Genomic DNA, 27,328 nt, shown 5'->3' with positions numbered 1-27,328 from the left:
TTATTCTTCCTTTGGACTGCATTAAAGTCCTACTTTGTAATTCAAAAATAGTTACAAATGTCCTGTGATGTAGTGCTGCCGAGTTTTCCAAGGTGCTGGATCAATAATCCAGTTCGAGGAGACGTTGTTTCAAATCCTTGCAGGGGCATTCAACCATTTGCATTGCAGCATCATTTTGAAAGGCCATTAAGAATGTTTGTGATTTGTGGTAGAATGGCCGAGCGGTCTAAGGCGCTGGATTTAGGCTTCAGTCTCATTGGAGGCGTGGGTTCAAATCCCATTACTGACAGTACATGAACTGTGTTTAAGGAGTATTTTGAAATGCTTTTCTCAAAGGCAATACTGTTGAATGGCTATTTCTCAGTTACATGCTTCGAATTTCCTCAAAAAAGCGACAACATTCGTTGAACACCTACACAAGGTCTCACTTTGTGGATCTTTCGTTCACACTAACGCAATTGGCAGTTAATTATGCCAAAGAGAATCAATTTGAGATCACTAGCACAAGTTGAATAGTGTGAAAGTGTGAAAAATATATACTCCTTAATGCATTTCATTAATGACATGCCCTGTTGTATGTGCCTCAAGATATATTCCAATACATTCTATTCCCAATAAAGCAGGTTTGTGCGTTAATGGCAACTAAGAACAAAGACAAAAATATTCACTAGCTTTTCCAGAGAACACCAGGATTATGGGATATCAAATTGAAACCTGAAGCATTTTAAGAAATATCAGTTCAATCTTTCAAGGCAGTGCACAACATTGAGCAAAGAACCGAGGTCTCGTCCGGGAATTGAACCCCGGACCTCTCGCACCCTAAGCGAGAATCATACCCCTAGACCAACGAGCCACATCAACTTAATTTGATATGTCAATTTTTGAAAATGCTCAAATGATTAGCAGGGGTGCAAGCGTTTAAGAACAATTGTATAATTCCAATTTATTGCCGTCAAATTACAATATTCTTTCTTCCTTTGGACTGCATTAAAGTCCTACTTTGTAATTCAAAAATAGTTACAAATGTCCTGTGATATAGTGCTGCCGTGTTTTCCAAGGTGCTGGATCAATGCTCCAGTTCGAGGAGACGTTGTTTCAAAAACTTGCAGGGGCATTCAACCCTTTGCATTGCAGCATCATTTTGAAAGGCCATTAAGAATGATAGTATATTGTGGTAGTGTGGCCGAGCGGTCAAAGGCGCTGGATTAAGGCACCAGTCTCTTTGGAGCCTATGGTTCAAATCCCACCACTGCCAGTACATGAACTGTGTTCAAGGAGTATTTTGAAATGCATTTCTCAAAGGCAATACCGTTGAATGGCAATTTCTCAGTTACATGCTTCGAATCCCCACAAAAAAGCGACAACATTCGTTGAACACCTACACAAGGTCTCACATTGTGAATCTTTCATTCACACTAACGCAATTGGCAGTTAATTATGCCAAAGAGAATCAATTTGAGATCACGAGCACAAGTTGAATGGTGTGAAAGTGTGAAAAATATATACTCCTTAATGCATTTCAGTAATGACATGCCCTGTTGAATGTGCCGAAAGATATATTCCAACACATTCTATTCCCAATAAAGCAGGTTTGTGCGTTGATGGCAACCAAGAACAAAGACAAAAATATTCACTAGCTTTTCCAGAATACAGCTGGATTATGGGATATCAAATGGAATCCTGAATCATTTCACGAAATAACAGCACAAACTTACAAGGCTGTGCACAACATTGAGCAAAGAACCGAGGGCTCGTCCGGGATTTGAACCCGGGACCTCTCGCACCCGAAGCGAGAATCATACCCCTAGACCAACAAGCCACATCAACATAATTTGATATGTCAATTTTTGAAAATGCTCAAATTATTAGCAGGGGTGCAAGCGTTTAAGAACAATTGTATAATTCCAATTTATTGCCGTCAATTTACAATATTCATTCTTCCTTTGGACTGCATTAAAGTCCTTCTTTGTAATTCAAAAATAGTTACAAATGTCCTGTGATATAGTGCTGCCGAGTTTTCCAAGGTGCTGGATCAATGCTCCAGTTCGAGGAGACGTTGTTTCAAATCCTTGCAGGGGCATTCAACCCTTTGCATTGCAGCATCATTTTGAAAGGCCATTAATAATGTTAGTGTTTTGTGGTAGTGTGGCCGAGCGGTCTAAGACGCTGGATTAAGGCTCCAGTCTCTTAGGAGGCGTGGGTTCAAATCTCACCACTGCCAGTACATGAACTGTGTTCATGGAGTTTTTTGAAATGCTTTTCTCAAAGGCAATACTGTTGAATGGCTATTTCTCAGTTACATGCTTCGAATTTCCTCAAAAAAGCGACAACATTCGTTGAACACCTACACAAGGTCTCACTTTGTGGATCTTTCGTTCACACTAACGCAATTGGCAGTTAATTATGCCAAAGAGAATCAATTTGAGATCACTAGCACAAGTTGAATAGTGTGAAAGTGTGAAAAATATATACTCCTTAATGCATTTCATTAATGACATGCCCTGTTGTATGTGCCTCAAGATATATTCCAATACATTCTATTCCCAATAAAGCAGGTTTGTGCGTTAATGGCAACTAAGAACAAAGACAAAAATATTCACTAGCTTTTCCAGAGAACACCAGGATTATGGGATATCAAATTGAAACCTGAAGCATTTTAAGAAATATCAGTTCAATCTTTCAAGGCAGTGCACAACATTGAGCAAAGAACCGAGGTCTCGTCCGGGAATTGAACCCCGGACCTCTCGCACCCTAAGCGAGAATCATACCCCTAGACCAACGAGCCACATCAACTTAATTTGATATGTCAATTTTTGAAAATGCTCAAATGATTAGCAGGGGTGCAAGCGTTTAAGAACAATTGTATAATTCCAATTTATTGCCGTCAAATTACAATATTCTTTCTTCCTTTGGACTGCATTAAAGTCCTACTTTGTAATTCAAAAATAGTTACAAATGTCCTGTGATATAGTGCTGCCGTGTTTTCCAAGGTGCTGGATCAATGCTCCAGTTCGAGGAGACGTTGTTTCAAAAACTTGCAGGGGCATTCAACCCTTTGCATTGCAGCATCATTTTGAAAGGCCATTAAGAATGATAGTATATTGTGGTAGTGTGGCCGAGCGGTCAAAGGCGCTGGATTAAGGCACCAGTCTCTTTGGAGCCTATGGTTCAAATCCCACCACTGCCAGTACATGAACTGTGTTCAAGGAGTATTTTGAAATGCATTTCTCAAAGGCAATACCGTTGAATGGCAATTTCTCAGTTACATGCTTCGAATCCCCACAAAAAAGCGACAACATTCGTTGAACACCTACACAAGGTCTCACATTGTGAATCTTTCATTCACACTAACGCAATTGGCAGTTAATTATGCCAAAGAGAATCAATTTGAGATCACGAGCACAAGTTGAATGGTGTGAAAGTGTGAAAAATATATACTCCTTAATGCATTTCAGTAATGACATGCCCTGTTGAATGTGCCGAAAGATATATTCCAACACATTCTATTCCCAATAAAGCAGGTTTGTGCGTTGATGGCAACCAAGAACAAAGACAAAAATATTCACTAGCTTTTCCAGAATACAGCTGGATTATGGGATATCAAATGGAATCCTGAATCATTTCACGAAATAACAGCACAAACTTACAAGGCTGTGCACAACATTGAGCAAAGAACCGAGGGCTCGTCCGGGATTTGAACCCGGGACCTCTCGCACCCGAAGCGAGAATCATACCCCTAGACCAACAAGCCACATCAACATAATTTGATATGTCAATTTTTGAAAATGCTCAAATTATTAGCAGGGGTGCAAGCGTTTAAGAACAATTGTATAATTCCAATTTATTGCCGTCAATTTACAATATTCATTCTTCCTTTGGACTGCATTAAAGTCCTTCTTTGTAATTCAAAAATAGTTACAAATGTCCTGTGATATAGTGCTGCCGAGTTTTCCAAGGTGCTGGATCAATGCTCCAGTTCGAGGAGACGTTGTTTCAAATCCTTGCAGGGGCATTCAACCCTTTGCATTGCAGCATCATTTTGAAAGGCCATTAATAATGTTAGTGTTTTGTGGTAGTGTGGCCGAGCGGTCTAAGACGCTGGATTAAGGCTCCAGTCTCTTAGGAGGCGTGGGTTCAAATCTCACCACTGCCAGTACATGAACTGTGTTCATGGAGTTTTTTGAAATGCTTTTCTCAAAGGCAATACTGTTGAATGGCAATTTCTCAGTTACATGCTTCGAATCCCCTCAAAAAAGCGACAACATTCGTTGAACACCTACACAAGGTCTCACTTTGTGGATCTTTCATTCACACTAACGCAATTGGCAGTTAATTATGCCAAAGAGAATCAATTTGAGATCACGAGCACAAGTTGAATAGTGTGAAAGTGTGAAAAATATATACTCCTTAATGCATTTCAGTAATGACATGCCCTGTTGAATCTGCCGAAAGATATATTCCAACACATTCTATTCCCAATAAAGCAGGTTTGTGCGTTGATGGCAACTAAGAACAAAGACAAAAATAACCACTAGCTTTTCCAGAATACAGCTAGATTATGGGATATCAAATGGAAACCTGAAGCAATTCACGATATATCAGCTCATTCTTTCAAGGCTGTGCACAACATTGAGCAAAGAACCGAGGGCTCAACCAGGATTTGAACCCGGGACCTCCCGCACCCAAAGCAAGAATCATACCCCTAGACCAACGAGCCACATCAACATTATTTGATATGTCAATTTTTGAAAATGCTCAGATGATTAGCAGGGGTGCAAGCGTTTAAGAACAATTGTATAATTCCAATTTATTGACGTCAAATTACAATATTCATTCTTCCTTTGGACTGCATTAAAGTCCTACTTTGTAATTCAATAATAGTTACAAATGTCCTGTGATATAGTGCTGCCGAGTTTTCCAAGGTGCTGGATCAATGCTCCAGTTCGAGGAGACGTTGTTTCAAATCCTTGCAAGGGCATTCAACCCTTTGCATTGCAGCATCATTTTGAAAGGCCATTAATAATGATTGAGATTTGTGGTAGTGTGGCAGAGCGGTCTAAGGCGCTGGATTAAGGCTCTAGTCTCTTAGGAGGCGTGGGTTCAAATCCCACCACTGCCAGTACATGAACTGTGTTCAAGGAGTATTTTGAAATGCATTTCTCAAAGGCAATACTGTTGAATGGCTATTTCTCAGTAACATGCTTCGAATCCCCTCAAAAAAGCGACAACATTCGTTCAACACCTACACAAGGTCTCACTTTGTGGATCTTTCATTCACACTAACGCAATTGGCAGTTAATTATGCCAAAGAGAATCAATTTGAGATCACGAGCACAAGTTGAATAGTGTGAAAGTGTGAAAAACCTATACTCCTTAATGCATTTCAGGGATGACATGCCCTGTTGAATGTGCCGAAAGATATATTCCAACACATTCTAATCCCAATAAAGCAGGTTTGTGCGTTGATGGCAACTAAGAACAAAGACAAATATATTCACTAGCTTTTCCAGAATACAGCTGGATTATGGGATATCAAATGGAATCCTGAAGCATTTCACGAAATAACAGCTCAATCTTTCAAGGCTGTGCACAAGATTGAGCAAAGAACCGAGGGCTCGTCTGGGATTTGAACCCGGGACCTCCCGCACCCAAAGCGAGAATCATACCCCTAGACCAACGAGACACATCAACATAATTTGATATGTCAATTTTTGAAAATGCTCAGATGATTAGCAGGGGTGCAAGCGTTTAAGAACAATTGTATAATTCCAATTTATTGCCGTCAAATTACAATATTCATTCTTCCTTTGGACTGCATTAAAGTCCTACTTTGAAATTCAATAATAGTTACAAATGTCCTGTGATATAGTGCTGCCGAGTTTTCCAAGGTGCTGGATCAATGCTCCAGTTCGAGGAGACGTTGTTTCAAATCCTTGCAGGGGCATTCAACCCTTTGCATTGCAGCATCATTTTGAAAGGCCATTAAGAATGTTAGTGTTTTGTGGTAGTGTGGCCGAGCGGTCTAAGGCGCTGGATTAAGGCTCCAGTCTCTTAGGAGGCGTGGGTTCAATTCTCACCACTGCCAGTACATGAACTGTGTTCATGGAGTATTTTGAAATGCATTTCTCAAAGGCAATACTGTTGAATGGCTATTTCTCAGTAACATGCTTCGAATCCCCTCAAAAAAGCGACAACATTCGTTCAACACCTACACAAGGTCTCACTTTGTGGATCTTTCATTCACACTAACGCAATTGGCAGTTAATTATGCCAAAGAGAATCAATTTGAGATCACGAGCACAAGTTGAATAGTGTGAAAGTGTGAAAAACCTATACTCCTTAATGCATTTCAGTAATGACATGCCCTGTTGAATGTGCCGAAAGATATATTCCAACACATTCTAATCCCAATAAAGCAGGTTTGTGCGTTGATGGCAACTAAGAACAAAGACAAATATATTCACTAGCTTTTCCAGAATACAGCTGGATTATGGGATATCAAATGGAATCCTGAAGCATTTCACGAAATAACAGCTCAATCTTTCAAGGCTGTGCACAAGATTGAGCATAGAACCGAGGGCTCGTCTGGGATTTGAACCCGGGACCTCTCGCACCCAAAGCGAGAATCATACCCCTAGACCAACGAGACACATCAACATAATTTGATATGTCAATTTTTGAAAATGCTCAGATGATTAGCAGGGGTGCAAGCGTTTAAGAACAATTGTATAATTCCAATTTATTGCCGTCAAATTACAATATTCATTCTTCCTTTGGACTGCATTAAAGTCCTACTTTGAAATTCAATAATAGTTACAAATGTCCTGTGATATAGTGCTGCCGAGTTTTCCAAGGTGCTGGATCAATGCTCCAGTTCGAGGAGACGTTGTTTCAAATCCTTGCAAGGGCATTCAACCCTTTGCATTGCAGCATCATTTTGAAAGGCCATTAATAATATTCAGTCTCATTGGAGGCGTGGGTTCAAATCCCACAACTGCCAGTACATGAACTGTGTTCAAGGAGTATTTTGAAATGCTTTTCTCAAAGGCAATACTGTTGAATGGCAATTTCTCAGTTACATGCTTCGAATTTCCTCAAAAAAGCGACAACATTAGTTGTACACCTACACAAGGTCTCACTTTGTGGATCTTTCGTTCACACTAACGCAATTGGCAGTTAATTATGCCAAAGAAAATATATTTGAGATCACGAGCACAAGTTGAATAGTGTGAAAGTGTGAAAAATATATACTCCTTAATGCATTTCAGTAATGACATGCCCTGTTGTATGTGCCTCAAGATATATTCCAATACATTCTATTCCCAATAAAGCAGGTTTGTGCGTTAATGGCAACTAAGAACAAATACAAAAATATTCACTAGCTTTTCCAGAGAACACCTGGATTATGGGATATCAAATGGAAACCTGAAGCAATTCACAAAATATCAGCTCAATCTTTCAAGGCAGTGCACAACATTGAGCAAAGAACCGAGGGCTCGTCCGGGAATTGAACCCGGGACCTCTCGCACCCTAAGCGTGAATCATACCCCTAGACCAACGAGCCACATCAACTTAATTTGATATGTCAATTTTTGAAAATGCTCAAATGATTAGAAGGGGTGCAAGCGTTTAAGAACAATTGTATAATTGAATGTGCCGAAAGATATATTCCAACACATTCAATTCCCAATAAAGCAGGTTTGTGTGTTGATGGCAACTAAGAACAAAGACAAAAATATTCACTATCTTTTCCAGAATACAGCTGGATTATGGGATATCAAATGGAATCCTGAAGCATTTCACAAAATATCAGCTCAATCTTTCAAGGCAGTGCACAACATTAAGCAAAGAACCGAGGGCTCGTCCGGGAATTGAACCCGGGACCTCCCGCACCCTAAGCGAGAATCATACCCCTAGACCAACGAGCCACATCAACAAATTTTGATATGTCAATTTTTGAAAATGCTCAAATTATTAGCAGGGGAGCAAGCGTTTAAGAATAATTGTGTAATTCCAATTTATTGCCGTCAAATTACAATATTCATTCTTCCTTTGGACTGCATTAAAGTCCTACTTTGTAATTCAAAAATAGTTACAAATGTCCTGTGATATAGTGCTGCCGAGTTTTCCAAGGTGCTGGATCAATGCTCCAGTTCGAGGAGACGTTGTTTCAAATCCTTGCAGGGGCATTCAACCCTTTGCATTGCAGCTTCATTTTGAAAGGCCATTAAGAATGTTAGTGTATTGTGGTAGTGTGGCCGAGCGGTCTAAGGCGCTGGATTTAGGCTCCAGTCTCTTAGGCGGCGTGGGTTCAAATCCCACCACTGCCAGTACATGAACTGTGTTCAAGGAGTATTTTGAAATGCTTTTCTCACAGGCAATACTGTTGAATGGCAATTTCTCAGTTACATGCTTCTAATCCCCTCAAAAAAGCGACAACATTCGTTGAACACCTACACAAGGTCTCACTTTGTGGATCTTTCATTCACACTAACGCAATTGGCAGTTAATTATTCCAAAGAGAATCAATTTGAGATCACGAGCACAAGTTGAATAGTGTGAAAGTGTGAAAAATATATACTCCTTAATGCATTTCAGTAATGACATGCCCTGTTGAATGTGCCGAAAGATATATTCCAACACATTCTATTCCCAATAAAGCAGGTTTGTGCGTTGATGGCAACTAAGAAAAAAGACAAAAATATTCACTAGTTTTTCCAGAATACAGCTGGATTATGGGATATCAAATGGAATCCTGAAGCATTTCACGAATTAACAGCTCAATCTTTCAAGGCTGTGCACAACATTGAGCAAAGAACCGAGGGCTCGTCCGGGATTTGAACCCGGGACCTCTCGCACCCAAAGCGAGAATCATACCCCTAGACCAACGAGCCACATCAACATAATTTGATATGTCAATTTTTGAAAATGCTCAAATTATTAGCAGGGGTGCAAGCGTTTAAGAACAATTGTATAATTCCAATTTATTGCCGTCAAATTACAATATTCATTCTTCCTTTGGACTGCATTAAAGTCCTACTTTGTAATTCAAAAATAGTTACAAATGTCCTGTGATATAGTGCTGCCGAGTTTTCCAAGGTGCTGGATCAATGCTCCAGTTCGAGGAGACGTTGTTTCAAATCCTTGCAGGGGCATTCAACCCTTTGCATTGCAGCATCATTTTGAAAGGCCATTAAGAATGTTAGTGTTTTGTGGTAGTGTGGCCGAGCGGTCTAAGGCGCTGGATTAAGGCTCCAGTCTCTTAGGAGGCGTGGGTTCAAATCCCACCACTGCCAGTACATGAACTGTGTTCAAGGAGAATTTTGAAATGCTTTTCTCAAAGGCAATACTGTTGAATGGCAATTTCTCAGTTACATGCTTCGAATCCCCTCAAAAAAGCGACAACATTCGTTGAACACCTACACAAGGTCTCACTTTGTGGATCTTTCATTCACACTAACGCAATTGGCAGTTAATTATGCCAAAGAGAATCAATTTGAGATCACGAGCACAAGTTGAATGGTGTGAAAGTGTGAAAAATATATACTCCTTAATGCATTTCAGTAATGACATGCCCTGTTGAATGTGCCGAAAGATATATTCCAACACATTCTATTCCCAATAAAGCAGGTTTGTGCGTTGATGGCAACCAAGAACAAAGACAAAAATATTCACTAGCTTTTCCAGAATACAGCTGGATTATGGGATATCAAATGGAATCCTGAAGCATTTCACGAAATAACAGCTCAATCTTTCAAGGCTGTGCACAACATTGTGCAAAGAACCGAGGGCTCGTCCGGGAATTGAACCCGGGACCTCTCACACCCTAAGCGAGAATCATACCCCTAGACCAACGAGCCACATCAACATAATTTGATACGTCAATTTTTGAAAATGCTCAAATGATTAGCAGGGGTGCAAGCGTTTAAGAACAATTGTGTAATTGAATGTGCCGAAAGATATATTCCAACACATTCTATTCCCAATAAAGCAGGTTTGTGTGTTGATGGCAACTAAGAACAAAGACAAAAATATTCACTAGCTTTTCCAGAATACAGCTGGATTATGGGATATCAAATGGAATCCTGAAGCATTTCACGAAATAACAGCTCAATCTTTCAAGGCAGTGCACAACATTGAGCAAAGAAACGAGGGCTCGTCCGGGAATTGAACCCGGGACCTCTCGCACCCTAAGCGAGAATCATACCCCTAGACCAACGAGCCACATCAACATAATTTGATATGTCAATTTTTGAAAATGCTCAAATGATTAGCTGGGGTGCAAGCGTTTAAGAACAATTGTATAATTCCAATTTATTGCCGTCAAATTACAATATTTATTCTTCCTTTGGACTGCATTAAAGTCCTACTTTGTAATTCAAAAATAGTTACAAATGTCCTGTGATGTAGTGCTGCCGAGTTTTCCAAGGTGCTGGATCAATAATCCAGTTCGAGGAGACGTTGTTTCAAATCCTTGCAGGGGCATTCAACCATTTGCATTGCAGCATCATTTTGAAAGGCCATTAAGAATGTTTGTGATTTGTGGTAGAATGGCCGAGCGGTCTAAGGCGCTGGATTTAGGCTTCAGTCTCATTGGAGGCGTGGGTTCAAATCCCATTACTGACAGTACATGAACTGTGTTCAAGGAGTATTTTGAAATGCTTTTCTCAAAGGCAATACTGTTGAATGGCAATTTCTCAGTTACATGCTTCGAATTTCCTCAAAAAAGCGACAACATTCGTTGAACACCTACACAAGGTCTCACTTTGTGGATCTTTCGTTCACACTAACGCAATTGGCAGTTAATTATGCCAAAGAGAATCAATTTGAGATCACTAGCACAAGTTGAATAGTGTGAAAGTGTGAAAAATATATACTCCTTAATGCATTTCATTAATGACATGCCCTGTTGTATGTGCCTCAAGATATATTCCAATACATTCTATTCCCAATAAAGCAGGTTTGTGCGTTAATGGCAACTAAGAACAAAGACAAAAATATTCACTAGCTTTTCCAGAGAACACCAGGATTATGGGATATCAAATTGAAACCTGAAGCATTTTAAGAAATATCAGTTCAATCTTTCAAGGCAGTGCACAACATTGAGCAAAGAACCGAGGTCTCGTCCGGGAATTGAACCCCGGACCTCTCGCACCCTAAGCGAGAATCATACCCCTAGACCAACGAGCCACATCAACTTAATTTGATATGTCAATTTTTGAAAATGCTCAAATGATTAGCAGGGGTGCAAGCGTTTAAGAACAATTGTATAATTCCAATTTATTGCCGTCAAATTACAATATTCTTTCTTCCTTTGGACTGCATTAAAGTCCTACTTTGTAATTCAAAAATAGTTACAAATGTCCTGTGATATAGTGCTGCCGTGTTTTCCAAGGTGCTGGATCAATGCTCCAGTTCGAGGAGACGTTGTTTCAAAAACTTGCAGGGGCATTCAACCCTTTGCATTGCAGCATCATTTTGAAAGGCCATTAAGAATGATAGTATATTGTGGTAGTGTGGCCGAGCGGTCAAAGGCGCTGGATTAAGGCACCAGTCTCTTTGGAGCCTATGGTTCAAATCCCACCACTGCCAGTACATGAACTGTGTTCAAGGAGTATTTTGAAATGCATTTCTCAAAGGCAATACCGTTGAATGGCAATTTCTCAGTTACATGCTTCGAATCCCCACAAAAAAGCGACAACATTCGTTGAACACCTACACAAGGTCTCACATTGTGGATCTTTCATTCACACCAACGCAATTGGCAGTTAATTATGCCAAAGAGAATCAATTTGAGATCACGAGCACAAGTTGAATGGTGTGAAAGTGTGAAAAATATATACTCCTTAATGCATTTCAGTAATGACATGCCCTGTTGAATCTGCCGAAAGATATATTCCAACACATTCTATTCCCAATAAAGCAGGTTTGTGCGTTGATGGCAACTAAGAACAAAGACAAAAATAACCACTAGCTTTTCCAGAATACAGCTAGATTATGGGATATCAAATGGAAACCTGAAGCAATTCACGATATATCAGCTCATTCTTTCAAGGCTGTGCACAACATTGAGCAAAGAACCGAGGGCTCAACCAGGATTTGAACCCGGGACCTCCCGCACCCAAAGCAAGAATCATACCCCTAGACCAACGAGCCACATCAACATTATTTGATATGTCAATTTTTGAAAATGCTCAGATGATTAGCAGGGGTGCAAGCGTTTAAGAACAATTGTATAATTCCAATTTATTGACGTCAAATTACAATATTCATTCTTCCTTTGGACTGCATTAAAGTCCTACTTTGTAATTCAATAATAGTTACAAATGTCCTGTGATATAGTGCTGCCGAGTTTTCCAAGGTGCTGGATCAATGCTCCAGTTCGAGGAGACGTTGTTTCAAATCCTTGCAAGGGCATTCAACCCTTTGCATTGCAGCATCATTTTGAAAGGCCATTAATAATGTTTGAGATTTGTGGTAGTGTGGCAGAGCGGTCTAAGGCGCTGGATTAAGGCTCTAGTCTCTTAGGAGGCGTGGGTTCAAATCCCACCACTGCCAGTACATGAACTGTGTTCAAGGAGTATTTTGAAATGCATTTCTCAAAGGCAATACTGTTGAATGGCTATTTCTCAGTAACATGCTTCGAATCCCCTCAAAAAAGCGACAACATTCGTTCAACACCTACACAAGGTCTCACTTTGTGGATCTTTCATTCACACTAACGCAATTGGCAGTTAATTATGCCAAAGAGAATCAATTTGAGATCACGAGCACAAGTTGAATAGTGTGAAAGTGTGAAAAACCTATACTCCTTAATGCATTTCAGGGATGACATGCCCTGTTGAATGTGCCGAAAGATATATTCCAACACATTCTAATCCCAATAAAGCAGGTTTGTGCGTTGATGGCAACTAAGAACAAAGACAAATATATTCACTAGCTTTTCCAGAATACAGCTGGATTATGGGATATCAAATGGAATCCTGAAGCATTTCACGAAATAACAGCTCAATCTTTCAAGGCTGTGCACAAGATTGAGCAAAGAACCGAGGGCTCTTCTGGGATTTGAACCCGGGACCTCTCGCACCCAAAGCGAGAATCATACCCCTAGACCAACGAGACACATCAACATAATTTGATATGTCAATTTTTGAAAATGCTCAGATGATTAGCAGGGGTGCAAGCGTTTAAGAACAATTGTATAATTCCAATTTATTGCCGTCAAATTACAATATTCATTCTTCCTTTGGACTGCATTAAAGTCCTACTTTGAAATTCAATAATAGTTACAAATGTCCTGTGATATAGTGCTGCCGAGTTTTCCAAGGTGCTGGATCAATGCTCCAGTTCGAGGAGACGTTGTTTCAAATCCTTGCAGGGGCATTCAACCCTTTGCATTGCAGCATCATTTTGAAAGGCCATTAAGAATGTTAGTGTTTTGTGGTAGTGTGGCCGAGCGGTCTAAGGCGCTGGATTAAGGCTCCAGTCTCTTAGGAGGCGTGGGTTCAATTCTCACCACTGCCAGTACATGAACTGTGTTCATGGAGTATTTTGAAATGCATTTCTCAAAGGCAATACTGTTGAATGGCTATTTCTCAGTAACATGCTTCGAATCCCCTCAAAAAAGCGACAACATTCGTTCAACACCTACACAAGGTCTCACTTTGTGGATCTTTCATTCACACTAACGCAATTGGCAGTTAATTATGCCAAAGAGAATCAATTTGAGATCACGAGCACAAGTTGAATAGTGTGAAAGTGTGAAAAACCTATACTCCTTAATGCATTTCAGTAATGACATGCCCTGTTGAATGTGCCGAAAGATATATTCCAACACATTCTAATCCCAATAAAGCAGGTTTGTGCGTTGATGGCAACTAAGAACAAAGACAAATATATTCACTAGCTTTTCCAGAATACAGCTGGATTATGGGATATCAAATGGAATCCTGAAGCATTTCACGAAATAACAGCTCAATCTTTCAAGGCTGTGCACAAGATTGAGCAAAGAACCGAGGGCTCGTCTGGGATTTGAACCCGGGACCTCTCGCACCCAAAGCGAGAATCATACCCCTAGACCAACGAGACACATCAACATAATTTGATATGTCAATTTTTGAAAATGCTCAGATGATTAGCAGGGGTGCAAGCGTTTAAGAACAATTGTATAATTCCAATTTATTGCCGTCAAATTACAATATTCATTCTTCCTTTGGACTGCATTAAAGTCCTACTTTGAAATTCAATAATAGTTACAAATGTCCTGTGATATAGTGCTGCCGAGTTTTCCAAGGTGCTGGATCAATGCTCCAGTTCGAGGAGACGTTGTTTCAAATCCTTGCAAGGGCATTCAACCCTTTGCATTGCAGCATCATTTTGAAAGGCCATTAATAATATTCAGTCTCATTGGAGGCGTGGGTTCAAATCCCACAACTGCCAGTACATGAACTGTGTTCAAGGAGTATTTTGAAATGCTTTTCTCAAAGGCAATACTGTTGAATGGCAATTTCTCAGTTACATGCTTCGAATTTCCTCAAAAAAGCGACAACATTCGTTGTACACCTACACAAGGTCTCACTTTGTGGATCTTTCGTTCACACTAACGCAATTGGCAGTTAATTATGCCAAAGAAAATATATTTGAGATCACGAGCACAAGTTGAATAGTGTGAAAGTGTGAAAAATATATACTCCTTAATGCATTTCAGTAATGACATGCCCTGTTGTATGTGCCTCAAGATATATTCCAATACATTCTATTCCCAATAAAGCAGGTTTGTGCGTTAATGGCAACTAAGAACAAATACAAAAATATTCACTAGCTTTTCCAGAGAACACCTGGATTATGGGATATCAAATGGAAACCTGAAGCAATTCACAAAATATCAGCTCAATCTTTCAAGGCAGTGCACAACATTGAGCAAAGAACCGAGGGCTCGTCCGGGAATTGAACCCGGGACCTCTCGCACCCTAAGCGTGAATCATACCCCTAGACCAACGAGCCACATCAACTTAATTTGATATGTCAATTTTTGAAAATGCTCAAATGATTAGAAGGGGTGCAAGCGTTTAAGAACAATTGTATAATTGAATGTGCCGAAAGATATATTCCAACACATTCAATTCCCAATAAAGCAGGTTTGTGTGTTGATGGCAACTAAGAACAAAGACAAAAATATTCACTATCTTTTCCAGAATACAGCTGGATTATGGGATATCAAATGGAATCCTGAAGCATTTCACAAAATATCAGCTCAATCTTTCAAGGCAGTGCACAACATTAAGCAAAGAACCGAGGGCTCGTCCGGGAATTGAACCCGGGACCTCCCGCACCCTAAGCGAGAATCATACCCCTAGACCAACGAGCCACATCAACAAATTTTGATATGTCAATTTTTGAAAATGCTCAAATTATTAGCAGGGGAGCAAGCGTTTAAGAATAATTGTGTAATTCCAATTTATTGCCGTCAAATTACAATATTCATTCTTCCTTTGGACTGCATTAAAGTCCTACTTTGTAATTCAAAAATAGTTACAAATGTCCTGTGATATAGTGCTGCCGAGTTTTCCAAGGTGCTGGATCAATGCTCCAGTTCGAGGAGACGTTGTTTCAAATCCTTGCAGGGGCATTCAACCCTTTGCATTGCAGCTTCATTTTGAAAGGCCATTAAGAATGTTAGTGTATTGTGGTAGTGTGGCCGAGCGGTCTAAGGCGCTGGATTTAGGCTCCAGTCTCTTAGGAGGCGTGGGTTCAAATCCCACCACTGCCAGTACATGAACTGTGTTCAAGGAGTATTTTGAAATGCTTTTCTCACAGGCAATACTGTTGAATGGCAATTTCTCAGTTACATGCTTCTAATCCCCTCAAAAAAGCGACAACATTCGTTGAACACCTACACAAGGTCTCACTTTGTGGATCTTTCATTCACACTAACGCAATTGGCAGTTAATTATTCCAAAGAGAATCAATTTGAGATCACGAGCACAAGTTGAATAGTGTGAAAGTGTGAAAAATATATACTCCTTAATGCATTTCAGTAATGACATGCCCTGTTGAATGTGCCGAAAGATATATTCCAACACATTCTATTCCCAATAAAGCAGGTTTGTGCGTTGATGGCAACTAAGAAAAAAGACAAAAATATTCACTAGTTTTTCCAGAATACAGCTGGATTATGGGATATCAAATGGAATCCTGAAGCATTTCACGAATTAACAGCTCAATCTTTCAAGGCTGTGCACAACATTGAGCAAAGAACCGAGGGCTCGTCCGGGATTTGAACCCGGGACCTCTCGCACCCAAAGCGAGAATCATACCCCTAGACCAACGAGCCACATCAACATAATTTGATATGTCAATTTTTGAAAATGCTCAAATTATTAGCAGGGGTGCAAGCGTTTAAGAACAATTGTATAATTCCAATTTATTGCCGTCAAATTACAATATTCATTCTTCCTTTGGACTGCATTAAAGTCCTACTTTGTAATTCAAAAATAGTTACAAATGTCCTGTGATATAGTGCTGCCGAGTTTTCCAAGGTGCTGGATCAATGCTCCAGTTCGAGGAGACGTTGTTTCAAATCCTTGCAGGGGCATTCAACCCTTTGCATTGCAGCATCATTTTGAAAGGCCATTAAGAATGTTAGTGTTTTGTGGTAGTGTGGCCGAGCGGTCTAAGGCGCTGGATTAAGGCTCCAGTCTCTTAGGAGGCGTGGGTTCAAATCCCACCACTGCCAGTACATGAACTGTGTTCAAGGAGAATTTTGAAATGCTTTTCTCAAAGGCAATACTGTTGAATGGCAATTTCTCAGTTACATGCTTCGAATCCCCTCAAAAAAGCGACAACATTCGTTGAACACCTACACAAGGTCTCACTTTGTGGATCTTTCATTCACACTAACGCAATTGGCAGTTAATTATGCCAAAGAGAATCAATTTGAGATCACGAGCACAAGTTGAATGGTGTGAAAGTGTGAAAAATATATACTCCTTAATGCATTTCAGTAATGACATGCCCTGTTGAATGTGCCGAAAGATATATTCCAACACATTCTATTCCCAATAAAGCAGGTTTGTGCGTTGATGGCAACAAAGAACAAAGACAAAAATATTCACTAGCTTTTCCAGAATACAGCTGGATTATGGGATATCAAATGGAATCCTGAAGCATTTCACGAAATAACAGCTTAATCTTTCAAGGCTGTGCACAACATTGTGCAAAGAACCGAGGGCTCGTCCGGGAATTGAACCCGGGACCTCTCACACCCTAAGCGAGAATCATACCCCTAGACCAACGAGCCACATCAACATAATTTGATACGTCAATTTTTGAAAATGCTCAAATGATTAGCAGGGGTGCAAGCGTTTAAGAACAATTGTGTAATTGAATGTGCCGAAAGATATATTCCAACACATTCTATTCCCAATAAAGCAGGTTTGTGTGTTGATGGCAACTAAGAACAAAGACAAAAATATTCACTAGCTTTTCCAGAATACAGCTGGATTATGGGATATCAAATGGAAACCTGAATCATTTCACGAAATAACAGCACAAACTTACAAGGCTGTGCACAACATTGAGCAAAGAACCGAGGGCTCGTCCGGGATTTGAACCCGGGACCTCTCGCACCCGAAGCGAGAATCATACCCCTAGACCAACAAGCCACATCAACATAATTTGATATGTCAATTTTTGAAAATGCTCAAATTATTAGCAGGGGTGCAAGCGTTTAAGAACAATTGTATAATTCCAATTTATTGCCGTCAAATTACAATATTCATTCTTCCTTTGGACTGCATTAAAGTCCTTCTTTGTAATTCAAAAATAGTTACAAATGTCCTGTGATATAGTGCTGCCGAGTTTTCCAAGGTGCTGGATCAATGCTCCAGTTCGAGGAGACGTTGTTTCAAATCCTTGCAGGGGCATTCAACCCTTTGCATTGCAGCATCATTTTGAAAGGCCATTAATAATGTTAGTGTTTTGTGGTAGTGTGGCCGAGCGGTCTAAGACGCTGGATTAAGGCTCCAGTCTCTTAGGAGGCGTGGGTTCAAATCTCACCACTGCCAGTACATGAACTGTGTTCATGGAGTTTTTTGAAATGCTTTTCTCAAAGGCAATACTGTTGAATGGCAATTTCTCAGTTACATGCTTCGAATCCCCTCAAAAAAGCGACAACATTCGTTGAACACCTACACAAGGTCTCACTTTGTGGATCTTTCATTCACACTAACGCAATTGGCAGTTAATTATGCCAAAGAGAATCAATTTGAGATCACGAGCACAAGTTGAATAGTGTGAAAGTGTGAAAAATATATACTCCTTAATGCATTTCAGTAATGACATGCCCTGTTGAATCTGCCGAAAGATATATTCCAACACATTCTATTCCCAATAAAGCAGGTTTGTGCGTTGATGGCAACTAAGAACAAAGACAAAAATAACCACTAGCTTTTCCAGAATACAGCTAGATTATGGGATATCAAATGGAAACCTGAAGCAATTCACGATATATCAGCTCATTCTTTCAAGGCTGTGCACAACATTGAGCAAAGAACCGAGGGCTCAACCAGGATTTGAACCCGGGACCTCCCGCACCCAAAGCAAGAATCATACCCCTAGACCAACGAGCCACATCAACATTATTTGATATGTCAATTTTTGAAAATGCTCAGATGATTAGCAGGGGTGCAAGCGTTTAAGAACAATTGTATAATTCCAATTTATTGACGTCAAATTACAATATTCATTCTTCCTTTGGACTGCATTAAAGTCCTACTTTGTAATTCAATAATAGTTACAAATGTCCTGTGATATAGTGCTGCCGAGTTTTCCAAGGTGCTGGATCAATGCTCCAGTTCGAGGAGACGTTGTTTCAAATCCTTGCAAGGGCATTCAACCCTTTGCATTGCAGCATCATTTTGAAAGGCCATTAATAATGTTTGAGTTTTGTGGTAGTGTGGCAGAGCGGTCTAAGGCGCTGGATTAAGGCTCTAGTCTCTTAGGAGGCGTGGGTTCAAATCCCACCACTGCCAGTACATGAACTGTGTTCAAGGAGTATTTTGAAATGCATTTCTCAAAGGCAATACTGTTGAATGGCTATTTCTCAGTAACATGCTTCGAATCCCCTCAAAAAAGCGACAACATTCGTTCAACACCTACACAAGGTCTCACTTTGTGGATCTTTCATTCACACTAACGCAATTGGCAGTTAATTATGCCAAAGAGAATCAATTTGAGATCACGAGCACAAGTTGAATAGTGTGAAAGTGTGAAAAACCTATACTCCTTAATGCATTTCAGGGATGACATGCCCTGTTGAATGTGCCGAAAGATATATTCCAACACATTCTAATCCCAATAAAGCAGGTTTGTGCGTTGATGGCAACTAAGAACAAAGACAAATATATTCACTAGCTTTTCCAGAATACAGCTGGATTATGGGATATCAAATGGAATCCTGAAGCATTTCACGAAATAACAGCTCAATCTTTCAAGGCTGTGCACAAGATTGAGCAAAGAACCGAGGGCTCGTCTGGGATTTGAACCCGGGACCTCTCGCACCCAAAGCGAGAATCATACCCCTAGACCAACGAGACACATCAACATAATTTGATATGTCAATTTTTTAAAATGCTCAGATGATTAGCAGGGGTGCAAGCGTTTAAGAACAATTGTATAATTCCAATTTATTGCCGTCAAATTACAATATTCATTCTTCCTTTGGACTGCATTAAAGTCCTACTTTGAAATTCAATAATAGTTACAAATGTCCTGTGATATAGTGCTGCCGAGTTTTCCAAGGTGCTGGATCAATGCTCCAGTTCGAGGAGACGTTGTTTCAAATCCTTGCAGGGGCATTCAACCCTTTGCATTGCAGCATCATTTTGAAAGGCCATTAAGAATGTTAGTGTTTTGTGGTAGTGTGGCCGAGCGGTCTAAGGCGCTGGATTAAGGCTCCAGTCTCTTAGGAGGCGTGGGTTCAATTCTCACCACTGCCAGTACATGAACTGTGTTCATGGAGTATTTTGAAATGCATTTCTCAAAGGCAATACTGTTGAATGGCTATTTCTCAGTAACATGCTTCGAATCCCCTCAAAAAAGCGACAACATTCGTTCAACACCTACACAAGGTCTCACTTTGTGGATCTTTCATTCACACTAACGCAATTGGCAGTTAATTATGCCAAAGAGAATCAATTTGAGATCACGAGCACAAGTTGAATAGTGTGAAAGTGTGAAAAACCTATACTCCTTAATGCATTTCAGTAATGACATGCCCTGTTGAATGTGCCGAAAGATATATTCCAACACATTCTAATCCCAATAAAGCAGGTTTGTGCGTTGATGGCAACTAAGAACAAAGACAAATATATTCACTAGCTTTTCCAGAATACAGCTGGATTATGGGATATCAAATGAATCCTGAAGCATTTCACGAAATAACAGCTCAATCTTTCAAGGCTGTGCACAAGATTGAGCATAGAACCGAGGGCTCGTCTGGGATTTGAACCCGGGACCTCTCGCACCCAAAGCGAGAATCATACCCCTAGACCAACGAGACACATCAACATAATTTGATATGTCAATTTTTGAAAATGCTCAGATGATTAGCAGGGGTGCAAGCGTTTAAGAACAATTGTATAATTCCAATTTATTGCCGTCAAATTACAATATTCATTCTTCCTTTGGACTGCATTAAAGTCCTACTTTGAAATTCAATAATAGTTACAAATGTCCTGTGATATAGTGCTGCCGAGTTTTCCAAGGTGCTGGATCAATGCTCCAGTTCGAGGAGACGTTGTTTCAAATCCTTGCAAGGGCATTCAACCCTTTGCATTGCAGCATCATTTTGAAAGGCCATTAATAATATTCAGTCTCATTGGAGGCGTGGGTTCAAATCCCACAACTGCCAGTACATGAACTGTGTTCAAGGAGTATTTTGAAATGCTTTTCTCAAAGGCAATACTGTTGAATGGCAATTTCTCAGTTACATGCTTCGAATTTCCTCAAAAAAGCGACAACATTCGTTGTACACCTACACAAGGTCTCACTTTGTGGATCTTTCGTTCACACTAACGCAATTGGCAGTTAATTATGCCAAAGAAAATATATTTGAGATCACGAGCACAAGTTGAATAGTGTGAAAGTGTGAAAAATATATACTCCTTAATGCATTTCAGTAATGACATGCCCTGTTGTATGTGCCTCAAGATATATTCCAATACATTCTATTCCCAATAAAGCAGGTTTGTGCGTTAATGGCAACTAAGAACAAATACAAAAATATTCACTAGCTTTTCCAGAGAACACCTGGATTATGGGATATCAAATGGAAACCTGAAGCAATTCACAAAATATCAGCTCAATCTTTCAAGGCAGTGCACAACATTGAGCAAAGAACCGAGGGCTCGTCCGGGAATTGAACCCGGGACCTCACGCACCCTAAGCGTGAATCATACCCCTAGACCAACGAGCCACATCAACTTAATTTGATATGTCAATTTTTGAAAATGCTCAAATGATTAGAAGGGGTGCAAGCGTTTAAGAACAATTGTATAATTGAATGTGCCGAAAGATATATTCCAACACATTCAATTCCCAATAAAGCAGGTTTGTGTGTTGATGGCAACTAAGAACAAAGACAAAAATATTCACTATCTTTTCCAGAATACAGCTGGATTATGGGATATCAAATGGAATCCTGAAGCATTTCACAAAATATCAGCTCAATCTTTCAAGGCTGTGCACAAGATTGAGCAAAGAACCGAGGGCACGACCGGGATTTGAACCCGGGACCACTCTCACCCTAAGCGAGAAACATACCCCTAGACCAGGGGTAGGCAATTAAAATCCTAATGGGTCCAGTTTAAAAAAAAATCCTCAAGCTTGGGTCCGGGGGTCTATCACACATTTTTTATGACCGTTGTTTTCACTGATATAGGACTGTATGTGTTTTATGTACCAACAGTCAAGGTGTGCATTATGATTCAGAGGCATATTTAGCCAATATAAGTACTTTAGGCGCTAGTAGTATCAGTGTCTGTTTGGTCAACAACTGACTATCCGCCACCGTCTCGGAGCAGATCAGGCACACAGGCTTAGAGCTGCATGCAGGCAGAATGAACACTCCTCTTTAATAGCTCTGTTCTCACAATCTACCTTTCTCTTCTTAGAGCACGCCATCTTTCTCTTGAACTGCAATGAAGCTTTCTCTCTCACTGAAGGCACTCTTTTCTTCTGTCAATTTTGCCGCGCTTGCGTGCACCAGTCGCACAGCTCGTAGGGCAGGCTATCATCTGATTGGCTACTGGCATTATAAGGTTTAAACAAAAACATAGCCTACCATAAAGTTATAGTTAATTTAATGTATTTAACGGGTTTATAAAAGTCACCCAAACATTAGTTGTTAAAATCTCTTGGTCAAAATTATATATACCCGTATTGGTCCGAATATAAGACGACCCTGATTATAAGACGACCCCCGTTTTTCAACGCAAACATTTAGAAAAAAAGATTTGCAGACCAGATTTGCAGAACAAAGAACAGTGAATTAAACACTTGTTATATCAATGACAATAATAATAATGCCAGTAAAGGCCACGGCACTTTCAAGGCAAAATATGTACAGTATGATTCAAAATTAATATCAAGCAACATTGGGAACATTTTTAAATAACAGAGAAAAATACAGGCCACATATTTAACTAAACTTAACCAAAATTCGCCAAACTTCTCCTCCGATCTCTGTCTATCACACACGTCCTCTGCCCCGCTGTGTTTGCTCTCGCTGTCATCGCTCCCCAGCTGCTCCGCTTCCACCGGCTCCGCCCAAAGCGCGTTTTCTCTGACGTTTTCAAAAACTCTCCGGTCAACCTCACTGAAACGGCCACTTTGAGGACCACGGTAGGATTTGCGCTGACTGTTGACGTCTTTGAGACGTTATTTTGGTGCTCGCCATCTTCTTACGTTACACTCCATGACCCCAAACATCTTGGCAGCTTGGCAGTTGTTACTTGACTCTGCCTTATTGACGACCATTATTTTAAAATTGGCATCATAGCTCCTCCGCTGTTGTTGATTGACCTGACCCACTTTTGAGCCACTTGTCTCTAATGGTCAGCCTGTCTTTAAACACCGGTAACGGTCTGGTTGTTAAGGACGCTGGACTACTTCTTCCCGGAACCAATTTCTGGCGCAACCTGCGGCCGCGAATGTGTATTGACATTTAAAGGGAGAGGCGAAGAAGAGAAACTGCGCTCTGAATACTAGACCCCGAATATAAGACGACCCGACTTTTTCGGACCTATTTCGATTGTAAAAAAGGCAGTCTTATATTCGGACCAATACGGTATATAAAAAAAAATCGCATTATTAATATTATTGTTGCAATTGTGTCTCGGTCCGGAGAGGACGTCAGTTAGGTCCGGACCCGGACCGCGGCCCGCCTATTGCCGACCCCCGGTCTAGGGGTTTGATTCTCGCTTAGGGTGCGAGAGGTCACGGGTTCAAATCCTGGACGAGCCCTCGGTTCTTTGCTCACTGTTGTGCACAGCCTTGAAAGATTGAGCTGTTATTTCGTGAAATGCTTCAGGATTCCATTTGATATCCCATAATCCAGCTGTTTTCTCGAAAAGCTAGCGAATATTTTTGTCTTCGTTCTTAGTTGCCATCAACGCACAAACCTGTTTTATTGGGAATAGAATGTATTGGAATATATCTTGAGGCACATACAACAGGGCATGTCATTACTGAAATGCATTAAGGAGTATATATTTTTCACACTTTCACACTATTCAACTTGTGCTCGTGATCTCAAATTGATTCTCTTTGGCATAATTAACTGCCAATTGCGTTAGTGTGAATGAAAGATCCACAAAGTGAGTCCTTGTGTAGGTGTTCAACGAATATTGTCGCTTTTTTGAGGGGATTCGAAGCATGTAACTGAGAAATTGCCGTTCAACAGTATTGCCTTTGAGAAACGCATTTCAAAATACTCCTTGAACACAGTTCCTATACTGGCAGTAGTGGGATTTGAATCCACGCCACCTAAGAGACTGGAGCCTTGAACCAGCGCCATAGACTGCTCGGCCACACTACCACAAAACTCTACCATTCTTAATGGCCTTTCAAAATGATGCTGCAATGCAAAGGGTTGAATGCCCTTGCAAGGATTTGAAACAACGTCTCCTCGAACTGGAGCATTGATCCAGCACCTTGGAAAACTCGGCAGCACTATATCACAGGACATTTGTAACTATTTTTGAATTACAAAGTAGGACTTTAATGCAGTCCAAAGGAAGAATGAATGTTGTAATTTGAAGGCAATAAATTGGAATTATACAATTGTTCTTAAACGCTTGCACCCCTGCTAATCATTTGAGAATTTTCAAAAATTGACATATCAAATTATGTTGATGTGGCTCGATGGTCTAGGGGTATGATTCTCTCTGGGGGTGCGAGAGGTCCCGGGTTCAAATCCCGGATGAGCCCTCGGTTCTTTGCTAAATGTTGTGCACTACCTTGAAAGATTGAGCTGACATTTCGTGAAATGCTTCAGGATTCCATTTGATATCCCATAATCCAGGTGTTCTCTGGAAAAGCTAGTGAATATTTTTGTCTTTGTTCTTAGTTGCCATTAACGCACAAACCTGCTTTATTGGGAATATAATGTGTTGGAATATATCTTTCGGCACATTCAACAGGGCATGTCATTACTGAAATGTAGAGATGTCCGATATTATCGGCCCACCGATATTATCGGCCCGATATTAGCATAAAAATGTAATATCTGTCAATATCGGTATCGGATTTTTTTTGCCTTAAAACCGATAAAATAATGCTTGCGTCACACCCAAATAGTTCTTATGCGCTCCTGAAGCGTTTACCGGCGCACAGATGATGACCTCATCAAGCTGCGTCTTGAACCTTACAAACAAACAAGCGTGGATGGCTACAAGCTTGCTCGCTCTGTTTCAACACTATGTCTGCGGTTTGGAATTATTTTCAAGTGTCTCCTTCGGACGTTAAACTTGCGATTTGCAATGACTGCAAAGCATCAGTTATGCGAGGCGGAACCAAAACTTCTTCCTTCAACACTTCCAATTTAATCAACCACCTCAGGCTGAATCATTCAGAGAGTTACGCGGCATTTGTGCTGCAAAGCAATGAGAAGAAACAAAAGGGACAGGCGGCGGCACCGAAAACAAGGACTCAGTTGACGCTCAAAGAGTCCACCGAGAAAAAACAGAAATACGCCAAGGACTACCCCAGGGCAAAAGCCATAAATCGGAAAATCATTGAGTGTATTGCACTGGATAACCAGCCCTTTTCAATCGTACAAGACGCCGGATTCACCAAACTTGTTGAGTTCCTCGAGCCACGCTTTGCCATGCCCAACCGCAGGTATTTAACAGATGTTTGCCTACCCGAGTTGTACAGTGCTGTTTACAGCCACGTCGAGAAGCTAATTGTTGATGCTGTATCCATTAGCTTCACAAAAGATATCTGGTCTTCAAGCGTTAGCCAGGTTAGCATGTTGAGCTTGACTGCTCAATGGCTAGATAAAGACTTTGTGCTGAAAAAGGCTGTGCTTCACTCCCAAGAGTGCCGCGGGTCTCATACGGCAGAAGCAATCGCATCTGCGTTTGAAGGGATGTTCGAGACGTGGAAAATCCCCAAGGAGAATGCGCACGTAGTGGTCAGAGACAACGCACGGAACATGGCTAAAGCTACGGCGGAGTTTGGTGTCCCAAGTTTGCCCTGCATGGCACATACCTTACAGCTCGCAGTGAATGGAGGTGCCCTGTCTCAGCGCAGTATTGCAGATGCCCTGGCTGTTGGGAGGCGAGTGGTAGGACACTTCAAGCACTCACCACTTGCGTGCAGTCGTTTTGAAGACATACAAAAAGAACTCAATATGCCCGTGAAAAAGCTGCAACAAGACGTGTCCACCAGGTGGAATTCCACCTATTATATGATGCAGAGCTTGGTGGAACAAAAGAGGGCTTTGAGTGCATATGCTGCTGATTATGAACTCCCCACAACATTGACAGCAAGCCAGTGGGGGATTATGGAGAAGATGATCACCCTCCTGGAACCCTTTGAGCAGCTAACCAGGGACATCAGCGCTGCAGAGGCCACTGCTGCAGATGTCATCCCTGGTGTGGTGTCCCTGACACGGCTGCTTGCCAAGACGGATGAATCAGACAAAGGTGTGCAAACAGCCAAACATGCTCTATTCGAAGCTGTCAGTAAACACTTTGATGGTGTGCAAACTGAACCTCTTTATGCAATTGCAACCATGGTTGATGCTCGCTACAAAGACCGTTATTTCGACCCGGATAAGAAGGAGGAAGCACGGAATATGCTGCTGAAAGTTGTGGATGAAATGGCCAGTGTTGGACAATATCGCATATCGGATATCGGCAAAAAAGCCAATATCGGAAATCCCTACTGAAATGCATTAAGGAGTATATATTTTTCACACTTTCACACTATTCAACTTGTGCTCGTGATCTCAAATTAATTCTCTTTGGCATAATTAACTGCCAATTGCGTTAGTGTGTATGAAAGATCAACAAAACCAACCTGAGAAAAGCATTTCAAAATACTCCTTGAACACAGTTCATGTACTGGCAGTGATTGGATTTGAACCCACGCCTCCAATGAGACTGGATCCTAAATCCAGCGCCTTAGACCGCTCGGCCACACTACCACAAAACTTGAACATTCTTAATGGCCTTTCAAAATGATGCTGCAATGCAAAGGGTTGAATGCCTTTGCAAGGATTTGAAACAACGTCTCCTCGAACAGGAGCATTGATCCAGCACCTTGGAAAACTCGGCAGCACTATATCACACAACCCAGTCGCCAAGAAAAAACGTTGACGGTGTACGTTTCCATGAACACTGGATACGTAGCATTTCAACGTAAAAAATAGCGTGTTATACCTACAGTATCCACGCGTGCCGCTGTGGAGGCGGGTTTCGGGGTTTGGGTTTCACGGCTTTCGCGGCAAATTGTAGACACGATTGTTTAGGGGGGGGGGGGGAGGTAGACTGTTGTTGAACGGGGAGGGGGGGGGGGGGGGAGACACGTTTGTTGAGGGGGGGGGGGGACGACACGATTGTAGGGGGGGGGGGGGGGGGGGGAACACGTTAGTTGAAGGTGGGGGGGGGGGGGGGGGGGGGCGACACGTTTGTTGAGGGGGGGGGGGGGAGACACGTTTGTAGTAGTGTTGGCTCGTTCGTTCGCGGACCGGTTCGAATGACCGAGTCTTTAGGACGAACGAACTGAACCGGTTCGTCTCTCTCGTTCGTTCGGTCGTCTC

At 41.1% G+C, this 27,328-nt stretch overlaps 30 non-coding genes across 30 annotated transcripts; 13 read left to right on the top strand and 17 right to left on the bottom strand.

Moving 5' to 3' along the window:
• Positions 1-780: 780 nt before the first annotated feature.
• Positions 781-853, bottom strand: trnap-agg (transfer RNA proline (anticodon AGG)). Its single transcript has one exon. It is a non-coding gene; the product is annotated as a tRNA-Pro (tRNA).
• An 894-nt stretch (positions 854-1,747) lies between these two features.
• Positions 1,748-1,819, bottom strand: trnap-cgg (transfer RNA proline (anticodon CGG)). Its single transcript has one exon. It is a non-coding gene; the product is annotated as a tRNA-Pro (tRNA).
• A 320-nt stretch (positions 1,820-2,139) lies between these two features.
• Positions 2,140-2,221, top strand: trnal-aag (transfer RNA leucine (anticodon AAG)). The gene has a single exon. It is a non-coding gene; the product is annotated as a tRNA-Leu (tRNA).
• Positions 2,222-2,712: 491 nt separating this feature from the next.
• trnap-agg (transfer RNA proline (anticodon AGG)) lies at positions 2,713-2,785 on the bottom strand. The gene has a single exon. It is a non-coding gene; the product is annotated as a tRNA-Pro (tRNA).
• An 894-nt stretch (positions 2,786-3,679) lies between these two features.
• Positions 3,680-3,751, bottom strand: trnap-cgg (transfer RNA proline (anticodon CGG)). Its single transcript has one exon. It is a non-coding gene; the product is annotated as a tRNA-Pro (tRNA).
• Positions 3,752-4,071: 320 nt separating this feature from the next.
• On the top strand, positions 4,072-4,153 carry trnal-aag (transfer RNA leucine (anticodon AAG)). Its single transcript has one exon. It is a non-coding gene; the product is annotated as a tRNA-Leu (tRNA).
• An 884-nt stretch (positions 4,154-5,037) lies between these two features.
• Positions 5,038-5,119, top strand: trnal-aag (transfer RNA leucine (anticodon AAG)). The gene has a single exon. It is a non-coding gene; the product is annotated as a tRNA-Leu (tRNA).
• An 884-nt stretch (positions 5,120-6,003) lies between these two features.
• Positions 6,004-6,085, top strand: trnal-aag (transfer RNA leucine (anticodon AAG)). Its single transcript has one exon. It is a non-coding gene; the product is annotated as a tRNA-Leu (tRNA).
• Positions 6,086-7,492: 1,407 nt separating this feature from the next.
• Positions 7,493-7,564, bottom strand: trnap-agg (transfer RNA proline (anticodon AGG)). Its single transcript has one exon. It is a non-coding gene; the product is annotated as a tRNA-Pro (tRNA).
• Positions 7,565-7,856: 292 nt separating this feature from the next.
• trnap-agg (transfer RNA proline (anticodon AGG)) lies at positions 7,857-7,928 on the bottom strand. The gene has a single exon. It is a non-coding gene; the product is annotated as a tRNA-Pro (tRNA).
• Positions 7,929-8,248: 320 nt separating this feature from the next.
• On the top strand, positions 8,249-8,330 carry trnal-uag (transfer RNA leucine (anticodon UAG)). The gene has a single exon. It is a non-coding gene; the product is annotated as a tRNA-Leu (tRNA).
• Positions 8,331-8,822: 492 nt separating this feature from the next.
• On the bottom strand, positions 8,823-8,894 carry trnap-ugg (transfer RNA proline (anticodon UGG)). The gene has a single exon. It is a non-coding gene; the product is annotated as a tRNA-Pro (tRNA).
• Positions 8,895-9,214: 320 nt separating this feature from the next.
• trnal-aag (transfer RNA leucine (anticodon AAG)) lies at positions 9,215-9,296 on the top strand. Its single transcript has one exon. It is a non-coding gene; the product is annotated as a tRNA-Leu (tRNA).
• A 492-nt stretch (positions 9,297-9,788) lies between these two features.
• Positions 9,789-9,860, bottom strand: trnap-agg (transfer RNA proline (anticodon AGG)). Its single transcript has one exon. It is a non-coding gene; the product is annotated as a tRNA-Pro (tRNA).
• Positions 9,861-10,152: 292 nt separating this feature from the next.
• trnap-agg (transfer RNA proline (anticodon AGG)) lies at positions 10,153-10,224 on the bottom strand. Its single transcript has one exon. It is a non-coding gene; the product is annotated as a tRNA-Pro (tRNA).
• Positions 10,225-11,117: 893 nt separating this feature from the next.
• On the bottom strand, positions 11,118-11,190 carry trnap-agg (transfer RNA proline (anticodon AGG)). The gene has a single exon. It is a non-coding gene; the product is annotated as a tRNA-Pro (tRNA).
• A 1,286-nt stretch (positions 11,191-12,476) lies between these two features.
• Positions 12,477-12,558, top strand: trnal-aag (transfer RNA leucine (anticodon AAG)). The gene has a single exon. It is a non-coding gene; the product is annotated as a tRNA-Leu (tRNA).
• Positions 12,559-13,442: 884 nt separating this feature from the next.
• On the top strand, positions 13,443-13,524 carry trnal-aag (transfer RNA leucine (anticodon AAG)). The gene has a single exon. It is a non-coding gene; the product is annotated as a tRNA-Leu (tRNA).
• Positions 13,525-14,931: 1,407 nt separating this feature from the next.
• trnap-agg (transfer RNA proline (anticodon AGG)) lies at positions 14,932-15,003 on the bottom strand. Its single transcript has one exon. It is a non-coding gene; the product is annotated as a tRNA-Pro (tRNA).
• A 292-nt stretch (positions 15,004-15,295) lies between these two features.
• trnap-agg (transfer RNA proline (anticodon AGG)) lies at positions 15,296-15,367 on the bottom strand. The gene has a single exon. It is a non-coding gene; the product is annotated as a tRNA-Pro (tRNA).
• Positions 15,368-15,687: 320 nt separating this feature from the next.
• trnal-uag (transfer RNA leucine (anticodon UAG)) lies at positions 15,688-15,769 on the top strand. The gene has a single exon. It is a non-coding gene; the product is annotated as a tRNA-Leu (tRNA).
• A 492-nt stretch (positions 15,770-16,261) lies between these two features.
• On the bottom strand, positions 16,262-16,333 carry trnap-ugg (transfer RNA proline (anticodon UGG)). Its single transcript has one exon. It is a non-coding gene; the product is annotated as a tRNA-Pro (tRNA).
• A 320-nt stretch (positions 16,334-16,653) lies between these two features.
• On the top strand, positions 16,654-16,735 carry trnal-aag (transfer RNA leucine (anticodon AAG)). Its single transcript has one exon. It is a non-coding gene; the product is annotated as a tRNA-Leu (tRNA).
• Positions 16,736-17,227: 492 nt separating this feature from the next.
• trnap-agg (transfer RNA proline (anticodon AGG)) lies at positions 17,228-17,299 on the bottom strand. Its single transcript has one exon. It is a non-coding gene; the product is annotated as a tRNA-Pro (tRNA).
• Positions 17,300-17,591: 292 nt separating this feature from the next.
• Positions 17,592-17,663, bottom strand: trnap-cgg (transfer RNA proline (anticodon CGG)). The gene has a single exon. It is a non-coding gene; the product is annotated as a tRNA-Pro (tRNA).
• A 320-nt stretch (positions 17,664-17,983) lies between these two features.
• trnal-aag (transfer RNA leucine (anticodon AAG)) lies at positions 17,984-18,065 on the top strand. Its single transcript has one exon. It is a non-coding gene; the product is annotated as a tRNA-Leu (tRNA).
• An 884-nt stretch (positions 18,066-18,949) lies between these two features.
• Positions 18,950-19,031, top strand: trnal-aag (transfer RNA leucine (anticodon AAG)). Its single transcript has one exon. It is a non-coding gene; the product is annotated as a tRNA-Leu (tRNA).
• Positions 19,032-19,915: 884 nt separating this feature from the next.
• trnal-aag (transfer RNA leucine (anticodon AAG)) lies at positions 19,916-19,997 on the top strand. The gene has a single exon. It is a non-coding gene; the product is annotated as a tRNA-Leu (tRNA).
• A 1,406-nt stretch (positions 19,998-21,403) lies between these two features.
• On the bottom strand, positions 21,404-21,475 carry trnap-agg (transfer RNA proline (anticodon AGG)). The gene has a single exon. It is a non-coding gene; the product is annotated as a tRNA-Pro (tRNA).
• A 5,156-nt stretch (positions 21,476-26,631) lies between these two features.
• Positions 26,632-26,713, bottom strand: trnal-uag (transfer RNA leucine (anticodon UAG)). The gene has a single exon. It is a non-coding gene; the product is annotated as a tRNA-Leu (tRNA).
• Positions 26,714-27,328: the final 615 nt, after the last annotated feature.

Source organism: Gadus macrocephalus, chromosome 5, assembly GCF_031168955.1.
Source record: "Gadus macrocephalus chromosome 5, ASM3116895v1".
Lineage (NCBI taxonomy): Eukaryota > Metazoa > Chordata > Actinopteri > Gadiformes > Gadidae > Gadus > Gadus macrocephalus.
The sequence above is the reverse complement of the archived record's forward strand: the minus strand, read 5'-3'. Positions and strand labels throughout refer to the sequence as shown.